This window comes from Manis javanica, chromosome 11 (assembly GCF_040802235.1).
Source record: "Manis javanica isolate MJ-LG chromosome 11, MJ_LKY, whole genome shotgun sequence".
In the NCBI taxonomy this organism is placed as follows: Eukaryota; Metazoa; Chordata; class Mammalia; order Pholidota; family Manidae; genus Manis; species Manis javanica.
Genome location: NC_133166.1, coordinates 110903719 through 110920675, shown reverse-complemented (window position 1 = coordinate 110920675; position 16957 = coordinate 110903719). Strand labels below are relative to the sequence as shown.

Here is a 16957-nt window from a genome sequence, read left to right as displayed (position 1 = left end):
TCTTACAAATACTAATTGTTGGTGGGGTGGGAGGAGACCTGGTCATGAGTACGTGTGGAAAAGGGATGCCCGGAGCTGTTTGCTTCCGGGTAACATTTTTCTGCAAGTGCAAAATAAAAATCATAGCACTTTTTCCTGGAAAAGTCAACAGAACCCCTTGTCCTTCCCATGTAAAGGCAGCTCGCAGTGCAGATGGGGGTTGTCAGCTCTGGGGACGTCCTGTGCTGCTGGGTCTCTCATTGGCCAGCAGAGGTTTGCAGGAATGTGACTTCTGGGGCTCCCATTTATTGAGATCTTTAATTTCTGTCAGTGATAGCTTGTCATTTCCAATGTGTAGGTCTTTAACATCTTTTGCTAGATTTTCCGCTAAGCATATCCTATTTGTTGTTAGTACTGTAAATGGAACTGTTTTTAAATTTCAATTTCCGTTTGTTCACTGCAACCACATAGAGGCAGAACGGATTGTTTTACATTCATCTTGCACACTCCAATCTCGCCAAAGTCACTTAGAGTTCTAAAGTCACTAAAGTTCTAGTAGCTTTCTTTGAGGAGTCCAGTGAGTTTTCTGCATGGACAATCATGTCCTCTGCAAATAAAGACGGTTTGATTTCTTCCCTTCCAGTCAGGATGTGTTTCGCTTATTTTTGTTTTCTTATTGAACAGAAACCATGAGAATGGACCCCCCCTGTCTTTTCCTTGATCTTGAGGGGGATGTTTTCAGACTTTCACTGTTAAGTGTGATGTCAGCTGTGGGCTTTTCAGAGATTCCCTTCATCAGACTGCTTGGCTGAGAGGAGCTTTTCTGCAGCTATTAAGATCATCACATGGTTTTTATTTTTAATTTGTTCATACGATGAACTACAGGGATTGGTGTTCAAATGTTGAGTCAACCTTACAATCCCAGTACAAATCACAAAGTACTATACACTGTTAGGTTTTAGTTGCTAAAGTTTTATTTAGAATTTTTACATCTGTGTTCATGAAGGACATTGATCGGTTTTCTTTGTAGTATGATAACAAATAATGTTTGTCTCAGAGAGTGAATGGGGAAGGAAAAATTTCATGTAACTACTCCAGCTTTCTTTTGACTAGTACCAATGTGGGGTGCCTTTTCCTACCCTACTTTCCATCTACTTTTGTCTTTGTTTTTCATGTGCATTTCTTACAGACAGCTTAGAGTTAGGTCATATTTAATGTGAAAATGGTGAAAGCTTGGTTTAAATCTGTCATCTTACTGTCTTTTTTTTTGCGTGCCTACCTGTTGTTTATTCTCCCTTTTTTCTGCCATCATTTAGATGATGGAAGAATTTTATGAGTCCCTTTTCTCTCCTTTGATGGCTTATTAACCACAACCCTCTGTTTTGTTATTTTCCTGATTGCTTTAGGATTTATAGTATGCATCATTGTCTTATTACAGTCAGTATTTGTGTACTAGACCGTGGGTGCTTATGGGTAGGATCAGAACCTGATGGAGATGTGCTTCCATTTTCCCTTTCAGCTCTTGTGATTTTGTTGTCATAGTTTTCTATGTACTTAATGAACCCCTTGCTACATTTTTTGTTTAAACAATTGTCTCTTAAAAGGGTTGAAGAAAAAACTCATATATTAACCCACGTGATTACCATGTCCAGTTGTCTTATTCTTTTGTTTAGTTTCGTATTTTTATCCAGTGTCATTTCCTTCTGTCTTGAAGTCTCCCTAATATTTCTCATTAGGGAAGGCTTGCTGGTCATGAATTCTTTCAGCTTCTGCAGGTCTGAAAAGTCTTCATTTTTGAAAGATGTTTTCTCTGGTTAGGTAATTCCAGTGTGCCTTTCAGTACTTTAAAGATGTTGTTCCACTGTCGGCTGGCTTGCATTGTTTCCAACCCCAGATTGGCTGTCATTAGGTTTGTTTTTTAGATCTAACATGTCCTTGCTTTTTCTCACTTTGCTTTAAATTTTTTTCTCTTTGGTTTCGTTTGTTACGATGTGCCTTGGTGTAGTTTTATTTATGATTCTTCACTGAGCTGCTTGAGTCTGTGGATTTAGCGTTTTCATCAAATTTATATTACATTCAGGCAAATTTTCAAATTATTCTTCTGTACCCCTTTTTTTTGTTAGAGACTCTGAGCACGTATGCATCAGGCTGCCTGGAGTAGTTCCACAGCTTAGTTATGATTTGCACTGTTATTATAAGTTGTTATTTTCTCTGGGTGCGTCATTTTGCTGTATCTTCAATTTCCCTGGACTTTTAGCTGATGTCTCATTTGCCATTCATCCTATTCACTGTATGTTTCATTTTGAATTTTATACTTTCCATCTCTGGAAGGTTTTTTTTCTTTCATTCTTTCATATGCAATCAGAATATGGTTAATGTAATTTTAATGCCTTGTCTGCTAATTCTGACATCTGCTATCAGTCTTTGATTAGTTTTGGTTGATTCTGTTCTTCATTATAGATTGCATTTTCCTGCTTCTTTGCTGGTAATTTTGTATTGTCTTATCAACTTATTAATCTTTTCATCACTAAGCCTTGTGAGTTATGAGTTTCATCATGAGTGTGTATCTTTGAATCTGGGTGAGTATTCCTGTATTTTGTTCTGGGACTCAGTTAACTTAAAGCCTGTTTGATCCTTTCAGGTCTTGCATTAAGTATTTGCTCAGTGGGGTCATAACAGCATGCAGTCCAGACCTGAATATTTCCCACTAGTGAGTCGTTCTGTGCATTCACTGCTCCCTGGTTGTGTGGTTTTCCAGATCAGCTGGTGGGGGCAGGACTATTCCAGGACCTGTGTGATGGATGTGTGTCATTACCTCTCATCTTTGGGTGCTTCTTTCCCTGGTCCCTGGCAGCTTTGTCACATGCATGTGCTGATCATGTGTGCAGAATGCTCACAGGGATCCTCTGCGGCTCTCTAGTGGTCTCTGTCTTTCCTCTGCTGGCCCCTGTCCTGCAGATGGGTGCCATGCCCATCTCAGGGCCTCCACTTGGGAAACTCACCCAGTGTTACCTGGTGGTCCATTCTTACACCTTGGCCTGGAAACTGTTAAGGCAGTAAGTTGGGAGAAAATCATAGAGCTTGCCTGCCTTGCTTTCCTCTCTCATGCCTCACTGTTGTGCATTTTGAAGACCAGTTTTTGATGTATTTTGAGCCTATTTTCGAGGCTCCAGGCAGGAGACTAAACCCAGTGGCTGTCACTCTACCCCACCCAGAGGCAGAGGCCTCCACTCTGCTCTCTCTCTCGCCTCCTTGCTGTCTCTTCAGACTCCCTCTCACCGCTCCCTTGGCTACGTGACTACCCGTGGCAGCCGCGGCTTCCCGATCACACCACCTCATCACGTTCACACCTTCTGCGGACGACGGTCTTGCCCCAGCTGTGCTGACGTGTGCTCCCCATGGTCCAGTAACCTGTGACTGCTTGTTTGTTATTCTTCACACCTCTCCTCAGTCAGACTAGGTGCCTAGGAAGCCACAGCACATGTAACGTATTGTTCAGGCTCTCCTGGGAGTGACATAAACAATGACAGGCACACCGATGTGACCCAAACCAAGGTGGCGACCGCAGCCCAGGACGCGCGCACTCTGCGTTTTGTCTGGGAAGGCGTTTCTGCGGGACAGGAAGGGGGACGACGGGAATTCTGGGCCAAGGGAACAGGGAGTGCAGAGGTGGTGCTCCAACTCTGCCCACTGCCTCCAGCGCCTCCAGCTCTGAAACCGCATTCTGTGTGACTCCCGCTAAGACCTGCCTCCTTTCCGCCTGTCCCCTCTCCCCGGTCTCTGCCACCTTGTGCCCTTTGTATGAATGTCAGTTATAAGTATCAGTGGTGGTGGCTTAGTACTAGGATGGCTCCCTTACTCGGAGAGGATGTCAAGATGAGACTTGGGGGTGCATGTGGCCCAGAGAGAAATGAGTTTGAACAGCTTCGAATGGCGTTGCTCCCTTGCGTGCAAACCCTGCTGCATTGGTTCCCTGAGGCTGCCATTGTGAACTACCATAAGCTGGTGGCATAAAGCAACACAGAACTATTCTCTCACAGCTCTGGAGGCTAAACATCCAAAATCAAGGGGTCGGCGGGGTGGTGCTCTCCCTGAAAGCCCCGGGGGAGGACACATCCTGACCTCATACAGCTTCTGGACTGTATGAGACAGAAGCTGTGACAACCTGGACATTTCTTGGCTTATAGATGCTTCACTCCAACCTCTCTCTCTTCCCTCGCATGTCCGTCTTGTCATCTGTGTCCTTACATGGCTTTCTTGTAAGGACACCTGCCTTTGGATTAGGACCCACCCTAACCCAGTATGACCTCATCTTAACTAATTATATCTACAAAGACCCTGTATCCAAATCGGGTCAGATTCTGAAGTTCTGGGTAGACATGAATTTTGTTGAGGGGCTCTATTCAATCCGGAGCCTTTGGGGATGTTGTCACATGCATGTACTTAGCATTTGTATCGTTTACTTTTCTGGAGGAGAAAACTCTTTGGGCAGAAGTTAACTGTGTTTCAGCAGAAGGCCCCTTAGCTTGTGGATGTGAAGGAACATTTCTTCAGGGAAGGTTTGCTTGGCTGGTCAGGAAGAACATTCTGCACAGTATTACCTCTTCATGTCAGCAGCTGAGTCATTTCAGGGGGGTGAACTCACTCCTCCGAGTGGTGCAAATTGAGGCCAGCCCAGTGGTCGGCCTGCGTGGGGCACATGGGAGTGTTGTCCTTCACCCCTGCTCAGAAGCAGGAGCGTGGCAGGCCAGTGGGCCCTGCTGGGGAAACCTGTTCGGGGGTCAATTGCTCTCTCCTTTTCAGATTTCCTCCATGAGAAAGGTTTTCCCTTTATTGTTAGTGAAGTCTGCAAAAGTCCAGTTGCTTGAAAAATAAATGTAGGAGACTTATAAAACACAGCGAGACAAGTGTTTAAGCCCCTGCTGCTCAGAAATGACCGGGAGTTTGGGTGGAGGACAGGTGCTCACTTTCCACGTCGACTCCTCAGCCTTTGGCAGCAGGTGGCCGCGGTACTTGGAGATACAGCCCTTAGGCGGATGCATTTTTTGTGTCCCTTTGTATGGGTCGTGGGGCTCCGGAAGACATGTGGGAGGGTACCGAGTGCCTGCCACCTCCTGCCTGGGATGTGGGTGTAGAACCTGCACCTGCAGAGGTGTGCATTGCCCTGGTGTAAATTGTGCAGCCTTCATAGGAGCCACCCTGGTGGCAAGATGCCTAAAGGGCTGTTTCTTTTCAATAAAATTCCAGGAGAAACCATGCCTTCCTACCCGTGGCCCCTCTGCCCGTGTGCCTGGTGTTGAAGCCTTTGGGGACACCCTTCCTCTTGTGTGAGGTCAGGGAAGGAGCTAGTGGGATGGCGACGTGGTGGTGCCAGCAGCTGCCGACCTGTTTGGAGGGGACTGTGGCAGTGTTGGGATTCCAGACACCATTTGCTCCTGTGTCTGACATGCTCAACACATCACAAGGCGGTGCCAGGTGTGTGGTGCCCCTTGTCTCATTGGAGCCTCAGGCGCCCACAGCTGTATCTCTGGACCAGGCTTAGAAGCCCAGGGCTCTGGTGTGCCCTAGGGATTCTGAAAGTAGGGGCAGGCCATCCTTGGATGCCGTGGACTGAATGTTTCTGTCCCCCACATTCCTCTGTGGAAGCCCTAACCCCCAGCATGCTGTTTTTGAAGTCGGGGGCCTTGAGGAGGTGGTAAGGTTAAATGAGGTCGTAAGGGGGGCCTGCTCCTGTAAGATAGCATCCTTAGAAGAGACATTCAGTACTCCCTTGCTCTCCATGTGAGAAGGCACCGTCTGCAGCCAGAAGAAGGTCCTCACCAGGAACTGGCCCTGCGGTGCCCTGATCTTGGACATCCAGCCTCCAGACTATGAGAGAGAATTGTCTGCTGTTCAAGCCCCTGGTATTTTGCTCTGCCACCTGATGAGACTAAGACACCGGGCCTCACCCCACACCAGTTGTAGCAGGATCGCTGGGCAGGTGCTGGGGTCCATTCTCCTGCAGGTGCCCACCCAACGACTGTGCTTCACGAGGTCCAGTGATGGTCCTGGAGGAAACAGCTGCCCCCTCCTGGCATTCCCAGGCATCCCGGGGCTCAAGCGCCTCTTTAGAAGGCCTTGAACGGTGGCTCTGCTGAGCCCTCTGTGTGCAGAGAGGCCAGCACATCCCTCTAGGCAGGCCCGTCCTAATGTTCGGGGCTGGGCGGGAGCACGAACGAGGGCCACGAGCCATGTACTTCCTGTTTAAAAATTGGAAGTCAAGCTGGCACGCTGTCAGATGAAATGTTTTCTCCTGCTTTCATAAAGACAAACTTATACAAGTGTCGAGATTTGTCATTTTATATGACTGAAAGCTGGCAATATACCAAATATGACTGACTTCAATTATCATATTGTGCACTTGGCTAGGGCATCACTGCCCAATATTTTGGTGAGTAATAAAGATAAACGTCATTTGTTAATTATCATATATTCCACAAAATACATTTGTCTCTGTTTAGCAAACTACTGCACCTGCTGTTATGATCCAGCTTTTCACATAATTTATGTTCCACGGAGGGTAATAATCTAAATAATTAACAATTTACCAGATCCAAAGTATACAGAATCCTGATGGGAATGTAAAATTAAAATAAATTTAAACAGTTTTCCTGAGATTCTGAAAATGAAAGCTCCTAAAATATTTCAAATTATCCGTTAAAGGGCAAAATGCAAGTTTGATGAACATCGTCATTTCAAAACACCATAATTTAAATGAAATGGAAATGTTTAAATTTAGTTCTCTGAAAATTTAATCTCATCGAATATTTTTATGCACATAAAATGCATCAGTTCTTGGATGTCGGCACGGAGTCGGGACTCATACGTGTCATATGTGGGCTGTGGACCCACATTTCAGAGCCTCGTGGATGCTTTAAAATCGTCAGGTGTTGCTCAGACCCCCTGCCACTGCTGGGATGGCAAGTGCCTCTGGGACTGGGATTGGCAGATAAAGCCACGCCCCCTAGTACCAGGCCTGTGTGTGGTTTTGCAGTGACGTACAGCGTTCGTGCAGTCGAAAGAACCTAGTTGGCCTGCCTCCTACCTAAGCTCCTCCCCTGCTCACATCCTCTGCACGGGGCAGGTGTCCCTCCTGTCCATCTGTCCATCTGTGCAGCACTGAAGGAAGGAGGGAGAGTTGTCACCCAGCTGAGGCTGGCAGAGGGTGGATGGTCATGGGATACTCTGTATGGGGCCATGGCTGGGTCCTGAGAACTTGGGGATGTTGGGTTGGTAGGTCACCAGAGGAAGGCATTCTGGGGGGCTGCTCAGGGCTAAGAGACCTCAGCTCCCGAGGAGAAGCCGGATGACAGTGAAAGAGCTGTCACCAGTTCCCAGACCTGGCAGAGCTTCTGTACCACCTGGTGGCCTTTGAAGGTGAGCAGCTCCTGGATCCCAGGGCAGCCCCCTTACTCAAATCTCAGGTGGCTGGGGTACCCCTGTACTCCTGGGACAGGAGCTCCAAGGAGGATTTCTGGGCTGGGCGGTCCCACTGTGAGTTTGACCCGGCTATGCCAAAGTGAGTTGGAACCGGCTTCCAGGCTTGGTGTTGGCACGTTATTCTCCACGCTGAGAAGCACTGATGGTCGTCAGGCTGAGCTGTGGGCAGTGAGGCATCCTAGGAGTGGGATGCGGGATGGACAGTCCCCTCACATGGGGCATCCCTGGGCGCCTGCACGTTGGGAGGCTGGCTTGTAGTTTTAAACTTCCCAGAGGGGAAAGGTGTTTCTTTGAGGTCTTAGGAAAAAGAGAGAAATTGAAGTCATGATTGCAGAGGGCAGCCAGGTTCCTGTTGGGATAATAGGAATTAAAGGAAACCCGTTCCCAGCTGAAGCACTGTCGTCATGGATGGTGGCCCAGGAGCGGTCAGGGCTGTCTCCGAGTGTGTGACCGCAGTGCTTCCTTTGGACTGGGGACCTGCCCCTGGGCAGGGGGCAGCCCCGGAAGCTGGGAAGAGCCCCACGCAGGATTTTAAAAGTGTTTTCATGACAGACACGTCTTAGCTTTAAGATCTTGGTGACATTTTGTCTCTCCCAGACATCTCTAAACTCTCTAATTTTGTGTGCCGTGTGCTGAGTCCCTAATTGGCCTGAGCTGCTGGTCACCCCTGGCTTAAACGGTGCCCAGAAGACTGCGCCGTCAAGCCAGAGCTGCATTAGGTAGACGCCCTCAGTGTAGGAACCTGGCCTGTGGCCGAGAGTAGGGCCCAGGCCATGCCCCCCCACTCCACAGGGGACGGGGCTGCTGGGTCTGTTGACTACCACAGCGCTGGGCCAGACACTGCTGACCTCCAGGATAGGCTGACCTTCAGTATTGGAAGGAAGCCCCCTTCCTCCACCTCTGTGACCTGGTTCCAAGAGCTTGCGTGCTGTTGGGGGCATTTCCTCTGGGCAGGGTCCCCTCCTGGTGGCTGCCTACCCACCCACCGTGCAGCTGTATCCCCACAGCTGTGCAGTGTGGGGGCCGGGGTTGCGGCCTGGACCCCACACCCCTCGCCTTCACTCACAGCCCTTTGGCCAGCACTCAGCAGAGGGACCAAACTAATTGGGGGCTGGGAAGCACCCCAATATCCAGAGCGTGCTAACCACCAGCCGTGGGGCGTGTTTTGGTTTCACACCTTGCTGTGGATCCGTCAGGTTTATGGGAGTTACCAGCGTGTTTTCTAGCTGAGCGGGCCAGGGGTCGGGGTGGGGACAGTGTGGAGGACGTGCTGTACTATCAACTCAGTTTTCTGTAAACCTAGAACTGCTTTAAAAAATGAGGTCTAATTTGTGAATAGTGAATACATGCACATGTGTATCGATGTTTTGCATTATGCCTATTGTCCTGAGGAGGAGGGTGACTGACCCGCAGGACAGGCCACTGACCCGAATTTCCCGTCCCAGTACCCCCACCCCTCGGGCTGATTCACGTGGAGCTCCTCTTTGCGAGGGGCTGCCGTCCTTTGGACACGTTCTGCAGTCCGTTCTGCTGCTCAGGAACCTGTCCCGTCCCCTGTGACGCAGCTGTGTTGCGCCCCCGGGAGAGGCCTGAAGGGCTGGTGGGCCAGGGCTCTCTGACTCGCTGCCCCTTATCACTTAAGTCGGGAGCAAGAGTAACGCCTCCTTCACGGTCTTGTGAAAACTCGAGGTGGGTGATACATGGGGCGCCCCTCGGCCACACCTGCGTCCTTCCAGAATGACGACCAGGGATGTGGCTTACCAGGGGCTTGCACTGGAAAGACCATGTCTAGAGTGTAGTCATTTGATGTTTTTGGTTTTTTTTGTAATCAAAAACATTGTACACAAAGATAGAAAAACAATGACAGCTACGTGCCCATGTCAGATCCCGATCTGGACCTTACTTGGGAAAGCAGTCTTTGCAGAGGTGAGAGAGTGAAGACCCTGAGGTGACGTGTTATGCTAACATTTTAGCACAATCACAGGCAGACTGCACCCAGTTGAGGGGGTCGGGGTTAGGGTAGGTGCTTAGACACGTGGGAGCCCCAGAGGAGAGCACAGCTGAAGAGACAGCAGGAGTGTCCTGCTCGGAGGGAGGAGAGACTGTGTCGGTGGCCTGCGTGGCCTGTGCCTGCCATGGCCCTGTTTCGCCAGTGAGCTGTCACATTTGGCCTGTGGTTGTGTGGAAGGTTGGTTCTGCCCCTCTGCCTGGGTGCTGCGACGAGGCTCCAGAGCCTGGGAGGCCCACAGACCTCCTCTCTCACGGTCCTGGAGGCCGGAAGTCCGAGCTAAGGCGCTGGCTGCTCCGGCTCCCTCTGAGTGCCTGCACCCTGCCCCAGCGGCCACGTGGCAGAGAGACCGAGCTCTGGCGTCTCTCTCTCTCCTTATAAGGCCCCGGCCCTGTGGGATCACTGCCCTACCCTAAAGACCTCTCTTAACTTGAGTCCCTCCAGGAAGGCCCCACCTCCAGATACATCCACACCAGTGCTTAGGGCTTCGGCACCTTGTGGGGGGGCACAGTCCGCAGCCGTGGTGCCCTAAGGCTGCACTTGTGGCACGATGGCACAGCCGCCTGGGAGCCCCTCGGGACGCTGCCTTCACGCTGCCCCGCTGCACTGGAGGGCTTTCGGGTGGACAGAGAGAGCCGGTCGTGTCTGATGGAGTTTTAACTTTAACACTGAGGAATTTGTCTTTTCCTTTATGCCTTGTGCTTAGCACCTTGTTGAAAGAAAGGCCTTTTCCCCCCATTTCTTCAACAGGTAATTTAACATATTTGTGGCAGACTGATTAATAGCCCCCAAAGATGTCCAGGTTCTAATCCCTAAAACCTATTGCAAGGTGGCTTTGTGGATGTGATGCACGGAAGGATCTCGAGATGGGAAGGTTATTGTGGGGGACTTGGGGTGGCCCTGGGTGTGATCACAGGGTCCCCCTTAGAGGGAGCCCCCATTACAGGGGGGTTTGACAGACAGAAGGGCGTAAGGCCACGTGACGATGGGGGCAGAGACTGGAGTGGCGCACCTTGACAGCAGAGGAAGGGGCCACAAGCAGGAATATAGGTTGCAGAGAAGGATATTATCTAAAAATGATTATGTTTTTCCCCTTTTAATCCTTAAGCATGTATTTACTTATCTATTTGCTTATTGATTTGTACAGGTACTGTGTTCCAGTTAAGGAAATTCTCTTCTATTTTCAGTTTTCCAGTTAGGTGTGTTTCTGGTCCCTTGGTGTCCACCTTGGAGCTGTCCAGGGTCTGGGCCGCTGGTGCCTGATGGATGCGTGAGCCTGTTGAACACAGAGAAGCCTTAGGAAAGGGCAATATCCCCAGAGAGGAAATTTTGACCTGCAGGCCCTATTTTGATTTGTGTCTCTCAAGTTGTCTCCACAGAGGCTTTTCCCGTGAGTGAATCATTTCTTAGTTCCTGCAAACATGTTGGATGAATGGGCCGAGTGTGTCGTGAAGTCGCTGATTCGGGTGCCCACGGGTTGGTGAGAACCTCTTGTGTTATGCTCTAAGCAAACTAAAACATGAATCTCCCATAACACCAGGGCTTCTGTAGAACTCGTGTGGCCCTGTTTACAGAAGCCTGGACAGTGGCTCCCTGTGGCCCAATTCTAAACCCAGCTGCTCCTGCAGAAGCCGCGGGAGGCAGAGATGGGGGCTGGCTTGTGTCTGGACAATGGAAGATGGTGGAGACCCATTCCGGCTGCACAGCGAGTGCGCACACCGCCCAGTGAGTTCCGCAGTGTGGGAGGCAGACGCATGCCTTCTTACCGTTCTCCTGCTTTACCCAGAACCCTTCTCGTGACCTTGACACTCCAGTATCCAAGGGGAAATACCAGGAAGGCACCGTGACTCTTCTTGTAGGCAGTGATCTTAAATGCAAATACCTTAAATCAGGCATCTGGTTTATCAGCAGCTTGCCTTCTGACTCGGGGATGTTGACTTTGGCGTAAAGAGAAGATAGTGAGTGGCTGCAGTATCCCTGGGGTCCTTTTCTTCTGGGTGCAGGATCGTTTCAGATTTCTTGCCATTCATGTCTTTGCCCAGTAATCACCCCGGGGATTGCGTCTGGCGGGGGCTGGCCTCGGCTGCATGCACGCTGCAGCTGTGTGACCTGGCTCCTGTCTTGGTTCTAGCCTGTGGTCCGGGATGAGCCTTGTCATCTCCCAGGTGGGGAATATGGGGGGAGGCGGGTGCATTTGGGAGACGGTGCGTTTGCCGCTCCCCTTGAGAGAGGGCCAGAGCGGTCCTCTGCTGAATTCTGCAGTAGAGTAACTGGGCATTCTTGTTTAATCTAGTTATGTTTCCCAAACCTACTTGATCAGGGGAGGCTTGGAGAGGGAGGGAGAGAGGGGGTGAGAGAAAGTCAACTGTAATTTCAAACAGGTATCCTATCTATTTAGTTGGAAGCAAGATTGTGTGGCTCCTCGTTTGTTTTTTGCATTCAAATGTATCAGATTTGCACATCCTCAGAACAGCAAGACCCCCGGGAAGGCAGCACCAGGACTTGGAAATTCAGGGTCAAGGCCGTGGCCAAGGACTGAGTCCCTCCGTGGGTCAGAGCAGCGCACAGTGTGTGTGCGATGGGTTCATTCTCGGGACACTGGACGGGAGGTGGCAGCCGGGAGATCTGGGCGTTCATGGGTAAGCGTGGCCTGTGGGCAGGGAAGGAGGTCTCACAGGGCGTGGGCCTCGGGTCTGAGCTGGACTGGAAGGGGGGTCGATGATACCAGGGCAGTGGAAGTGGGGGCATGTGAGGACGTCTTATTCTGTGAGTTCATCAAAGGTGCCAGTGGGGTGGAAGTGATGGTGTTTGAGATGGTGGATGCCGAGAATGCCAAGATAGAGGTGATCTTCCCCAGATGTGGCTCCTGTACCCGTTTACCTGGCACATCAGGAGGGTCTCACCCCATGGGAGTGTCCCAGGGCAGTTGTGATAAAGCACCGTAGAGCTGGGGGCTTGAACCACACACATTCATTGTTGCCCAGGCCTGGGGCTGGAGGCCGAGACCCAGGGGAGGGCAGGGCGGGCTCCCCCGAGCCTCCTGGGTGTGTGGACGCCGTCCTCTCCCTGGGTCCTCACTTGGCCGTCCCTCTGCGTGTCTGTGTCCTGACCTCCTCTTATAAGGATGCCATTCCTATTGGATCAGGGCCACCCTGTGACCCCATTTACCTTAATTACCTCTTCAAAGACACCATCCCCAAATACAGCCACATTCTGAGGGCCTGGGCTCAGGCTCTGAATTAGGTGAGGAACAGTCCAGCACGCTGGTGGCACTTACAGCCTGTGGCCTGGTAGAGGACCCAGCCCCAACAGCTGGTCTGCGGCTGTGGTCACTCTGCCTGGGGTGGGCGGGGAGGGGCCGCTGGCTTCTGCCCCCTGGAAGGGTGGGTGCTCACCCAGGTCCTGGTATCTCCTGGCACCCTGCGGTGTGGCTGGTCCCCAGAGCCCCCTACCAGATTCTGATGCAGCTCCTCGGCGGCTGGAGCCTTTCTCCCAGGCAGGGTGGGTGTTTGGGGCCTTGTGTTGGAAGGACTGGTGTTGCAGAAGCTTCCAGAGCACTTCCCCCATAGTGCCCCACCCCTTCCGGTTCCTTCTTGGGACAAGCTGTGCGGGTTCTGGGAGGGGAAAGACAGATTCAGCACCCAGGAACGAGGTGCGCTTTCTCTCCCCTTCCTGGGCTGCCCCCAGCTTTCCGGAACCTACCTCCGGACCACACCCGTCACTCAGCCCTTTGTTGGCTGTGGTTTCTTAGCGATTTGGGGCAGTCCAGTTCTGCCGGTTTCCACGGAGCTGCTATCAGTCCTTGGTCATGACCTTGACCCTGATTTCCCCGTCTGTGCGGCCTCCTTGGGATGAGCAAATTTGATAGATTTGAATGCACAGAATAAGCCACAGAATCTGGCTTCCAATGTGTTACATATATAGGGTGTTTGAGATGCCAGTTGACCTAAAAGCTTTTTGCAAAAAAATCTTAAACGTATATGTTGTAAACCAGGCCAGTGGCACGTCTGTCTTTTTCAGGTGATCCTCATAGGCCTTACAACCTTAACCTCGATAAAGCCAGCTTCAGGGATTTTTGTTTTTATGGTGCATCTTCTGCCCTGGTGAGAAGTGCCCTGCACTCTAGTTGAAAAAGCGGCCAGTAGGAAAATCTGTGTGCCTGTCCATCAGAGGTGTGAAAGGACTGATGAGCCAGTTTAAGATGTTTTGTCTCCTTGGAACAGTTTTCTGTTACCTGGGAGCCCATTAGCAGCACATGAGGAGTCTTCAATAAAACCACTTTTATGGCCATTGTTTTCTTCTTTATTAATAAGCTGTGCCCCAGCCAGGTGATGAGAGGAACATGTCCTAAGAGTCATCGCACTTTATCGACCTGTGTTTTTTTATAGCTTGGTATTTTCCCCAGAGGTCAGTTGCACTACGGACTGTGCTGGTGTGGTGAGGAGCCTCCCCCGCCCCATACCTGACACCAGCTCTGACCGTGTTCCTCCCTGCGGTGCCTCCCCTGCCCTGCGGCACCACGGGGATGAGAATGGACCCAGCCTCTCCGTCCCCCAAGGGGTCACCGATACACGCGGGGAGCTTGGTTATGCTTGAAATTCAGACGAACAATGGATCATTTTTTAGTGTGTGTCTCAGGCAGTATTGGGGAAATACTTAAAATGTATCTGTTGCTTATCTGATATGCAAATGTGACCATGTGTCCCCTGTACTGCTTGGCGGTCCTGCTAGGAAGTTAATAATTAAATTATTATCCCGGGTGTTTGCTTTTCCCATGGACCTGCTGACGTTACTCAAGCCCCTTATTAAGGTCTAGTCTCTCCACTCAGGCCTTCGGCCTTGAGCTCCTGGGACCCCTGGAGGAACAGAGATGCAGGTAGTCAGCCCCCTTTCCCCTGCAGACCCATCTGGGGGGGCCTTGTGCACCAAGCTCTGGTGACAGACATGCTGGCTGTGGCCATCACCCCCAAGCTGATGTGAGGCACAGTGGCAGGTACCCTCCTGGTGGGGGCCAAGCGAGGAGGCACGTGGGTAGCAGGAGGAGTGGGGGCTAGAGGACCCCCTTCTTTAGGTTGACAGGTTTGATCCTGGACTTTTGAGTTGATTTTAGCCTGGCATAAATATCCCCAGACCACCTCCACCCTGTTCATTTCTGGAGAGAAGGCCCTGGGGGTTGTGCACACTTTACAGTTCAGACCTGCATGTCCACAGTAGGTCGCCAGCCCAGGGGGTCCTGCTGTAGACATGTTCTGTGTGGCCTGCAAGGTGACCGAAAGCCATGAGTGCCCAGCCCAAGGGTTTGCTTAGAATCTCAGTCTGCAGACCTGGTAATGCTGGCCGCACTCCTGTGCACCAGCGGCAGCCAGAGTTCAAACCCGCTGCCTGGCCGACTTGGGGCACCTGCTTTGGCCCCGTCTGCTGATGCCCACCTGTCCGCTTCTCCGTGTCTGGCTGGCTCTCCTGGGCTCGTGCGTTTGGGACCCTGGGCTCCTGCTTGGTGCCTGTTTGTTGAGTGTCCCCAGTGCTGGGGACCGCAGTGCATGAACGAAGTCCCTGTGTGCTTGGACACTGACAGATGGCACAGACAAGATGGTCATGTGAACCAGCACATGGCAGAAGCTAGGAGGGCTTGAGAGAAAATGAGCCTTTGTGGAAGTAGAGGTGGGGATGCCATTTGGGAGGCCAGACCGGGATCGCACGTGAGGGAGGTTTCCTGTGTGTGCCCCCCACAGAAGTAAACTGGGACTCAGGAGCGTCTTGCCTGCTGGTTCCACGGTGGGCCCTCCAGACGCCCATTATTCTGCAGACGCTGAGGCCCATGAGCTTTGTGGGGCCAGCGTGGGATGAGCGGTGGGTGGGGTGGGCCTGGGGTCATGTCATTAGCAGGTGCCCTGGCTTCCCATCCGCCTGCCCTCCGGCGGCAGCAGCGCCGTGGGAGATGAGGCGGGGAAGAGGCAGCCGTCTGCTGGAGCAGAGCTACCCTGAGCTCAGGCCTGTCGGGGCAGAGGGACACCAGCCCCGTGTCTGTCCTGCCTGCCAGGCCCCCGCCCACCCCCAGTGGCTGCTTTGCTTCTCCGCCTGCCTTTGGGCGGCTGTGGTGCGGCTCTCGGAGGGGCTGGGGTCTCGCTGCCACCCCACCCCCGAGCTCTGAGAGACAGCCTCAGCATGCGGCCTCGCAGAGCAGGTCGGTCAGGATTTCGGGCACCCGTGTTCTTGTAAAGCTCCCCATCCCCCACTGCCCTGAGCAGCCAGCATGAAGAGCCACCGTTCTCATCGGAACCTGGGCCACCGTGGGAAATAATGATCCGTGCATATGCAATTATATATTCATGCAATTTATGTTTATGCCAAGTTCTGTGATAATTACTATGATTATAATATAGCATATAACTGTTGCTCCTATAACGGTGTCCCGCATCACACACGTATCCCGACCGGTGCCTTGTTGTCACGCCAGGTGCCGCTGCTCGTGCGTAGTGAGTGAGCACGTCTGCCCTTGCGGCCAGGCCGGCCTGGGCCTCACGCGGTGAGGTGGGGAGACTCAGAGCCGGTCCCTGGCCACGGCCCTGCCCTTGGATACTTGCCAGCTGTTTCATGTCAGTGGTCGGGAAGCATTAAGCTGGAGTTACTAAGGCTGTTAGCGGTGAACACAGGAAGAGCCGTGTGCTCTCAAGTTTCAATTCAGCATCTCACCAGGGTGAACTTTGGAATTTTCAGTTAAAATCTGGGTGATTAGGCTGACCTGCTGCTTGACGCGTTTAAGCAGACCCGTGACCTCTCACTGGGTGGGCTACAGGAGAGCCGAGGAGGCAGAGGAGGGGGCTAGCAGGAATGGATGGACAGAAGGTTCAGTCGGGCCTCAACAAACTCAGGCCCGAAGGCTGGGAAGGCCACGAGGGCCACGCCAATGAATGGGGGGCCTGTAGGTGGTTCTGGGAAGGCCTGGGGAGGACAGGCCAGGCCAGCCACCCTGTGGAGGTCCCCAGAATCGCTGGTTCTCCTGATGGTCACGATAAGTCAGAAATCTGGGTTTTTGTTTAAAATCTCTAGGTCAGCAAAATTTAAAACCTTGTGCAGGCCAAACAAACAGTGTTTCTGGGCCAGGCAGTCTTAACCCCTCCCCCACGTGGATCCTCTTGGTGTTAAGCGTGCCCCTAACCCCAGCCGCGGTCTTGCCGTTCCCTGGGGGAGAAGGTGCATTTCTAGTGGCCCCTCTGCTGGGCTTCGCGTGCGCAGGGTGTCGGGTCCGCTCCCTCTGGAAGTCCAGGTGGAGGCTGGAAGCGCCCCGGTGGCTGCGTCCCACAGCTGACGCCACAGGCCGAGCGGCCGCACCCTTCCAGGGGAGTGTGCTCTCGTTAGGTGAGCTTGAGAGAAATGCTGGGCATCGGCTTTCCCAGATGGGGCACGGGAGGGCACTTGGTGACCATGTCCTACCCCCCATGCTGCTTCCGGAAACGCGAGCGCAGGGGCCTCCGCTCTCTACCCTTGCCC

General features: G+C 52.1%; 1 protein-coding gene and 1 long non-coding RNA gene across 6 annotated transcripts in view; one reads left to right on the top strand and one right to left on the bottom strand.

Moving 5' to 3' along the window:
- SHANK2 (SH3 and multiple ankyrin repeat domains 2) overlaps positions 1-16957 on the top strand; it is a 471338-nt gene that overhangs the window by 54712 nt on the left and 399669 nt on the right. The gene's annotated exons all lie outside the window — the stretch shown is intronic.
- On the bottom strand, positions 10623-13184 carry LOC140844312 (uncharacterized). Its single transcript, XR_012122467.1, has 3 exons — positions 12919-13184; positions 11233-11333; positions 10623-10742 (listed from the first exon to the last, which is right to left on the bottom strand). It is a non-coding gene; the product is annotated as an uncharacterized lncRNA (long non-coding RNA).